Raw genomic sequence first — 8,724 nt, forward strand, 5'->3', positions numbered from 1 at the left:
CATTGGGTCTTCGCCTCTGAAGTTGTCTTTGTGCCCAAGTGGAGGGTTCGAGGGCAATGTGATGCGATACTTCAGAGAACTCCCTCCATTCTTAAAATATATGATAACTTTTTACTCCAACTTTGACCATCAATATCTATTGAACGAGTTAGTTAACTAAAGTAGAATGTGTAACATTATGGCTATTGTTAAATGTATTTTAGATTTAACTTGTAGGTTTATCTATTTACAAAAATATTTGTACAAAAGACGAATAGTCAAACAGATGAAAAAAGTCAACGGCGTTGTATATTTAAAAATGGAGGGAGTATATGATTGGAGCTCGTATTGAAGTTTGATTCGGAGTAAAATTTGAAGGAAATCCATGAAAGGAAAAGGGAGTTTGTCCTCCTCTCACAACCATGATATCTTAAACTTCCCCATTTCATCCCAAACACCCAATGTATAGAGACCTCGGGTAATTGTAGGCATTGGTTTCAATGTTCAAGGTGGGTATTTTCTTTCTATTATAAAAATGAAAATTAGTGTATTTATATCAATTTTATTTTTCTTGAAGCTAAAGAGTTACAACACGAAGGTCAAGAGTTATCTTCTTTTCTTTACAAGGAACATACGTACACACTTAATGTAATAATAGAAGAAAGATTGATTCCACGTATACATAGGGGTGTTTGGCAGCACTCCACTCCACAAAGAACAGCTCTACTCCACCAACTCTACAAAACTCCCTGCCAAACAAGTCCAGCTCCATAAACTCCAGCTCCAGAAAAAACATGGATCTAAGGGCCAGATCCATGTAGGGGTACTAAAAAAACAACAGTTTCAAACCTCCTCGTGGAGTTGATGGATAATTACCTACCGTGCTACTGATTACACAACTTACCTCTTCAGGAAAAAAAAGAAAACACCCATCCGGCTGTCCCCCAGGCCCTCATCCCGTCGCTCTTTCCCATCTCCCGCAAGACGCCGCGCCGCCACCGCCTAGATTGGGCGCCGTCAGCCCAATCTCCCGTGAAAATGGATGGTGGCGGTGGCCCTTGTCCACCCAATCCCGTAATTCTTTCATCAAGTCCTCCATCCAGATCGATTTTGGCCTCCGCCCATGCCAATCTCCCTTCAATCTGTCGGCCATGGTAGCCTCAACCTCGGCGCGCAAGGCCACTCAGGTGAGCTCCGCCCAAGCGTGGGCGAGGGCGAGCCTCCGCGCGGCGAGCTCCACCTAGCGGTGGCGAGCTCGAGCCTCGACACGTGCAACAACACCGGGCAGCGGCACCCCTCGTGCGCCATGGCCACTCGCGGGTCCAGGCTGCACCACTGCCAGCGGCTTGGACATGCCACGGGGGCTCCTAGCCACACCGCCATGGCCTGCGGGGCTGCGTTGGGGCTGCAGGCTGCAGGGCCACTTGAGCGTCGGGCTGCGTTGTAGCTGCTGACCAGCCACAGGAACACCGGTGTTGTAGGCGGCGCTGTTGCGCCCCATGCCACGCCGCTGCCAGCGGGGATGGCGCGCTGCCCATGGTGCAGAACGGAAAAGAGAGGAGAGAGGAAGAGGTGGGGAGAGAAGAGAAGACAATGATATGTGGGCCATTCACAAAGGGTAAAATAGACTATTCACAACAAGTCCCATGTTTTTGGAGCTAGAGCACTACAATCAGCCAAACACGTACATCAGCTCCATACTTTCCTAGAGTTGATGGAGTGGAGCTGCAAAAAGATGGAGTTGGTGGAGTGGAGCTATTTTTTCTAGAGTGGAGTGTTGTCAAACACCCAAAATTAGCCCATTTGTGTTTCTAGTTTAGTTTATGAGATGGGAAGGGATCAGGAATTTCAACTAGTTTCTCACGTCTCCTACTGTTTCAGGGGATAAGGGGAACAGATCGTGGGATATATGACGACACTGATTTATAACACTTTCTACCCTCCTTGACATCACTCATATCATTGGAGGACTCAAAACGATGTTGAAGCATCTCAAAACCATCTACCTAATTGATGGAATGCCTGACCAAATCGTTTGCAACCTCATGGCCAACGACCAGGCTTCACACTCCCATTTAATTTGAAAAGTTATGGACACTATCCAAGTGCAAGTTTTTTGCTTGGCTAGCCTTCCAAAATAGCATTTGGACAGCAGACCAATTGGATAGGCAAAGAGATGTCACAGGCTCACAGCACGAACAGATCAAATATCTACTTGCTAGCACACTACCAGTACAGCAGGAGAACTTGGTTTTGCAATGTACGTGTAAGTGAATGGTGGTTGCTTTGCAGTGGCGTTGGGTTGATCTTAGTCATTTAACTCAAGTTTCAACATGGTGGCAAGTGGTGGGGATGACATAGGGATCACTAATCCAGGTGATCCGAACACCACTGCTTCTTTGTGGCTAGAGAACTTTAGAATGAACATAACATGGGAATTTTCGAATGATGATAGTCGAGTACATCAATGCTCATTGAGAAGATTAGTGATCAAGAGAGAATGTGGTGCATCACTGGTGCTGAATATTTGAGAGAGATCTTTCTGGTGTAAGTTGTATGAAAGCATGCACCCCATTAGGGGCCGTCCTACATGTTTATATAGAGCTGAGAATAGCCCTCAGTATGGCTTACACGCCATGGTTGTTATGATCTGGCCGGCCTCCTAGTTACAAGAGATTTGGTTGTTTAAACAACTTTATCTACAACTAAACCAGCTCATGATCACAACAACTCATGGTAGAATCTACCTGTTTTTGTTACAAATGTGTTTTCCAACACTCCCCCTCAATCACAACTTCCCAAGTTGAGATTGTTCTTGAATAGCTCTATCTGTCGAACATGCAATGGTTTAGTGAAGCCATCTGCTACTTGATCTCCAGTTGACACAAACTGTATCGACAATTGTATCGACAATAGTTTTCGTGCTACCCTTTCTCCGACAAAGTGATAATCTACCTCAATGTGTTTAGTTCTTGCATGGAACACGGGATTTGCCGCCAAGTATGTAGCACCAATATTGTCACACCACAATTGAGCAACTTTAGGAGATTCTACTCCTAGTTCTTCAAGTAGCTTTTGTATCCACATAACCTCAGCTGTAGCATTTGCTACTGATTTATACTCAGCTTCAGTCGATGACCTTGAGACCGTTGCCTGTTTTCTAGCATTCCATGACACTAGATTGGAACCGAAAAATACTGCAAAGCCTCCTGTGGACTGCCCATCATCAGAGCAACCAGCCCAATCCACATAAGAAGAATGCACTCGCTTGTGTAGAGGGCGACCTTTGAAGTACCTTATAATTCACTTGGCTATCGTCCAATGAAGAGTTGTAGGCAAATTGATTGTTAAGTACTGCAATGCCCCCACAATACTTCTATACCTAGTTGCATCTTCAGGTCCCAAGGACTCTCCTTCATAAGCAGTAAGTTTTTCAGTTGTAGACATAGAACCAGCTTGCACTGTATTATGCCAACATGCTTCAGCAGATCATTGTATATTTTTCTTGAGTGGGTAAAATACCTTCTTTGATTTTCTTTACATCAATACCCAGAAAGTAACTAAGATTACCAAGATCCTTTAACGCAAATTCAGCTCCAAGGCCCTTTAGGAGGGCACAAGTTGCTGCTTGTGAAGAGCTAGCAACAATAATATCATCAACATATATGAGCAAGAAAATGGTTACAGATGCTTTATGATAATGGAAGAGAGAAACATCTGCCTTTGAAGGTTTAAAGTCAAGATCCTACAGCTTCATGCTTAGCCTAGCATACCAGGCCTGTGGTGCCCATTTGAGACCATATAGAGCTTTATCTAGCTTGCATATGTGACTTGGTTTAGACTTATCCTCGTACCCTAGCGGCTGCCTCATAAATACTTCTTCCTCAAGAACACCATGAAGAAACGCATTCTATACATCTAGTTGGTGAAGGCTCGAACCTTTTGATACTTCTATAGATAGGATTAACCGAATAGTTGCAGCTTTGATGACTGGACTAAATGTATCCTTATAGTCAATACCGTATTGTTGCTTAAACCCTTTGCTACCAACCTAGCCTTGTACCTATCAATTATTCCATCGGCATGCCTTTTTATCTTGTAGACCCACTTACAATCAATCACATTTTTACCACAATTAGCAGGTACTAAGTGACAGGTTTTGTTTTTCTAAAGAGCTTGATACTCACAATCCATAGCATGTTTCCAATTAGGATCACTAAGTGCTTCATCCAAATTATGAGGCTCACCCAAGGCTGTGAAAAGTCCATACCGTACTGAGCCATCAGTGTATACTTTTGGCTTGACGATTCCACTTTGAGATTGAGTTCTTGCATGCAGAGGAGCAACAACGGAGTCTTGTTGCACTAGAACATCCGGATGTGCCGCTGGAGAGCTCATAGTAGCATCAGGAACCGTCTTCGCAGAAAATCTGAGCTCGGCAATAGAGGAAGATTCGCCCCCGTGCTGCGAGCGACTCAACGACGCGACAGGCGGTGACGTGGTGGGCTGAAAAAGGCTGTGCGGTGGGAGTGTGGGGGACAGTGCCCCACTTGTCCCCGCAATGAAAGACGGCACTGTCATCATGGCACTCCATGGCTGGACCGGAGCATGCGCAGGGGATGAGGGGATCGACAGCGATCCCGAAGCCGATTCGCTGCTTGGTTCCTGCGCCGCATCACCTGAATCTGCTCCATGTCCCGCGCCCAGGCTTCCTCCCATGTGATAATGCCCTTGTAGGTTCCCTGCAGCATTATTTTCACCATGATTTTCTCGACGATCATCAGATCGATTAGTAGAACCAGGTGAACTATTGAGCACAGGATCAAGTACTATAGCATCCCCAGTCATGTCAACAAGAGAAGGAGGTAGCAATAGAATTTTAGATCGAAGCAAGGCACCAGCATTTGGATGAAGTTCAGAGAATGAAAAGACAAATTCATCAAACACGACATCCCTAGAGATGTAAACTCGCCCGATAGATATGTCAAGGCATTTGAACCCTTTGTGAAGGTAACTATAGCCTAGGAATGCACACTTCTTAGATTGGAATTCAAGTTTTCTATTATTGTAGGGCCTAAGATTAGACCAACAGGCACATCCAAAAATTCGCAGGGCTGAATAATCTGACCTTTCATGATGTAGAACCTCAAGAGGTGTAGAGAAATCAAGAACTTTTGTGGGTGTGCAACTAATCAAGTATGCAATTGCAAGGAATGCCTGATCCCAAAACTTGAGAGGTGTGCTCGGATGAGATAAGAGGACAATACCTACTTCTACAATGTGCCAATGTTTGCGCTCTGTTGAGCCGTTTTTATGCTGCGCATATGGACATGAGATGTGATGGGATATCCCAACTTGTTGAAAGAAGGAATTAACTTTTTCATACTCGCCACCCCAATCTATTTGCATAGATATGATCTTGCGATTGAATAAGCGCTCAACAAGATTTTGAAATTCATGGAAGCACTGAAACACTTCTGATTTGTGCTTTAAAAGATAAATCTAAGTAAATTTGCTGAAGTCATCAATGAAACTAACATAATATTTCTTCCTTCCAACAGAATCTGGAGCAGAACCCCATACATCAGAAAAAACCAATTCTAAAGGAAATTTAGACACATTCGATGACTTTGGGTATGGAAGCTGATAACTCTTAGCCTGCTAACATGCATCACAGACTAGGTATTTATTCTTATCACTAGACCAAGGAAGGTTATTATAACTAATGACACGATGAACAATTTCAAAAGATAGGTGCCCTAAACGACTATGCCACCTTGGTGATGAAGGCTTAGCTGCGGCTAGAACTTGTCTGCTGCTCGGCTCATGCACACTAGAAGGAAGGGTGTAGAGGCCTCCTCTACACTTGCCTCAAAGGATAACACTCTTTGTTGCATGATCCTTTATTAAGAAAAAATCAGGATGGAATTCTAAGAAAGCTTGATTATTGGAAGTGAGCCTATGAACAAAGATTAAATTCTTGCGAGCATCAAGAACATGTAGGACATCAACAAGGTAAAGATTACGACTAGGGGTATGCACAATAACTTGACCAACATGATCGATGTTCATACCTGCACCGTTGGCTATCTTGATCTGCTCGTTGCTGTTGTAGACATCGTGGACAACAAGCTTGTTCAGCTCACCAGTGATGTGGTTCGTGGCGCTCGAGTCGACATACCAGTTGGTGTCGACGCCGTAGGTGTTCATGGCCGCTCCAGGGCTCCTTTCATCAAGGGCAAAGTCCTAATCAAAGCGGTACCAGCACTCAATTGTGGTGTGCCCTCCTTTGAAGCACACTTGGCACTTCACCTTGGCCTTCATGCCTCCTCCATTGTTGTTGGTGTTGTAGCCATCACTACCACCATTGCCATGATCACGCCACCACTGTTGCCATGACCACGCATGTTGCCGCCACGACCACCTCTTCCACCGTGCATTGTGGCGTAGGCAGATGACTTGGACCCACCGTACAGCAGATCAATTCGCTGCTCAAATGTGAGGAGTTGGGTGTACAACTCCCCCACGGTGATTCGCTCCAGCCGTGCCAGAACAGCTGAAACAACCGGGTTGCACTCAGCGTCCAGCCCGATGAGCATGTAGCTGACGAGTTCCTCATCATCAAGAGGCTTGCTGGAGGCCGCCATCTCATCTGAGAGGGACTTCATCTTGCTAAGGTAGTCCGCCGTAGACATGTTGCCTTTCTGCATCGTGGCGAGGGCGATCCGTGTGCTCACGGACTTGGCGCGGGTCTACGATGCCAGCATCTCCTCGATGTCGTGCTAGGCTTCAATCACCATCTTCTTATCAGCGATCTGAGTCAGGATCTCCTTGGAGACCGTCAAGAGCAGGTAGCCAAGCACTTGTTGATTGGCTGCTACCCACTTGGCGTACGCCTCGTTCGGCGTTGAAATCTTCTTCGCGTCGATAAGCTCTTCAATCTCCTTGGGAGGCTCGACAGCCTTGCCATTTAGGAACCCCTCCAGCTGGCCGTCCCGGATGGCAGGCATGATCTGCGCCTTCCATAGGGAGAAGTTGTGGCGCGTGAGCTTCTCCGTGACGAGGAGCCCGATGGGTGCCGCGACGAGGAAAGAGGTTGAAGAGCTCGCCATTGCCTAGATGAGTTTGAGGTTGGCCCTAGGTACCATGTAAGTTGGATGAAAGCGTGTACCCCGTTAGGGGCCGCCCTGCATGTTTATATAGAGCTGAGAATAGCCCTCTGCGTGGCTTACATGCCATGGTTGTTGTGATCTGGCTAGCCTCCTAGTTACAAGAGATTTGGTTGTTTAAACAACTCTATCTACAACTAAACCAGCTCGTGATCACAACAACTCATGGTAGAATCTATCTGTTACAAGTGTTTGTTACAAACGTGTTTTCCAACATCCAGGAGAGTAGAATTTGACTACGGAGTATTAGGTTCGGCTATTGGACATCCACCAGGTGTGTTCGGCGCTTGCAAGAAGATTTGAAGAGGAAGTGTGGACGCCGAGGATGGTAAGAATACTACAAAACAATATAGAGAAATGCTATCTATCTGTTAACGGATTTCTTGAAAAAAATCTGTCAGATTTATGCCCAATGGGTATGCTTCATGATACATGCTAAAACTAACAAGTGGATCCCTCTTCAAGGACTTTCTTCTCATCCCTTTCCATCCCCTTAATTTCAAATAATCTGATAAATTTCTTGTTTCTTTATCTATTATATTGTTCCTTTGTGATGTGGCAACTTTTTATTGTTTATAATCCGATAGATTTTGTCTAATAAATCGTTCATATTTTTCTTCGTGATGTGGCAACTTTCTATTGGTTGAGAATATGACAGATTTTGTCTAAAAAATCTTTCATATTTTTCTTTATGATGTGGCATCTTTCTATTGGTTGAGAATATGACAGATTTTGTCTCATAAATCTGTCAGCAGGCATCTAGACACTCCCAACAATATATTAGTTGGATGTCAATAATTTTGTAAAATGGATTACAAATATTGAATCTTAGATATTTGATCATGATAGATACAATATAGTAAAAAATAACCATATAGATAATAGATCTGCTTCCAACGTACTCCCCCCGTCCCAAAAAGATTGTTTGCTTAACCTTCAAAACTTGTCCCACAAAGAGTATTTATATAACTTTCAAACCATCCAACAAAGGCCCTCATAATACCTTCTGGCCCCGTTAACGAATCGATCATTTACTCCCACCATCGATGCCCGAGCCAGACTCGCTAAATAAAGAAGGCTAATATGTCTGACAATTACTGCAAGTGTCATGCATAATTAATTGTACTCGGTAATCCATCTGATTAAGAAGAGTTATTATGAGTACTTTGGACTTTTAGCATCGCTACTATCTTATCTAAAATTTTCTAAACGAACCGTCTTTGTGGGAGGGAGTTATATATCCAAAGGAGTTGATCCTAATTCGATCTGTTATGGGCATGGGTGTAAAGCCAAACGCCATCACATGGAACCCTCTTAGGCATGAACTTGAGTGTTTTTTTTTATCTCAGTAGCTGTGCTACTTTAGTCTCTCTAGCCGAGTTGTATATCCAAAATTTCAGAACACACCCAGGTCTTGTTTCAAGACTAGCCGTTCCCGCTCCCCTTCCCGTTCTTGCTACGTGTATCATTGCTATTGGTTGGTAGCCCACACACTGAGCACCTATCTGGCAGCCATGCCCGGCAGCTCCCGGCCCACCTTCCTGGGAGATAAGTTCAATTTAATTTGAGCTGATTT

This window comes from Setaria italica, chromosome II (assembly GCF_000263155.2).
Source record: "Setaria italica strain Yugu1 chromosome II, Setaria_italica_v2.0, whole genome shotgun sequence".
In the NCBI taxonomy this organism is placed as follows: domain Eukaryota; kingdom Viridiplantae; phylum Streptophyta; class Magnoliopsida; order Poales; family Poaceae; genus Setaria; species Setaria italica.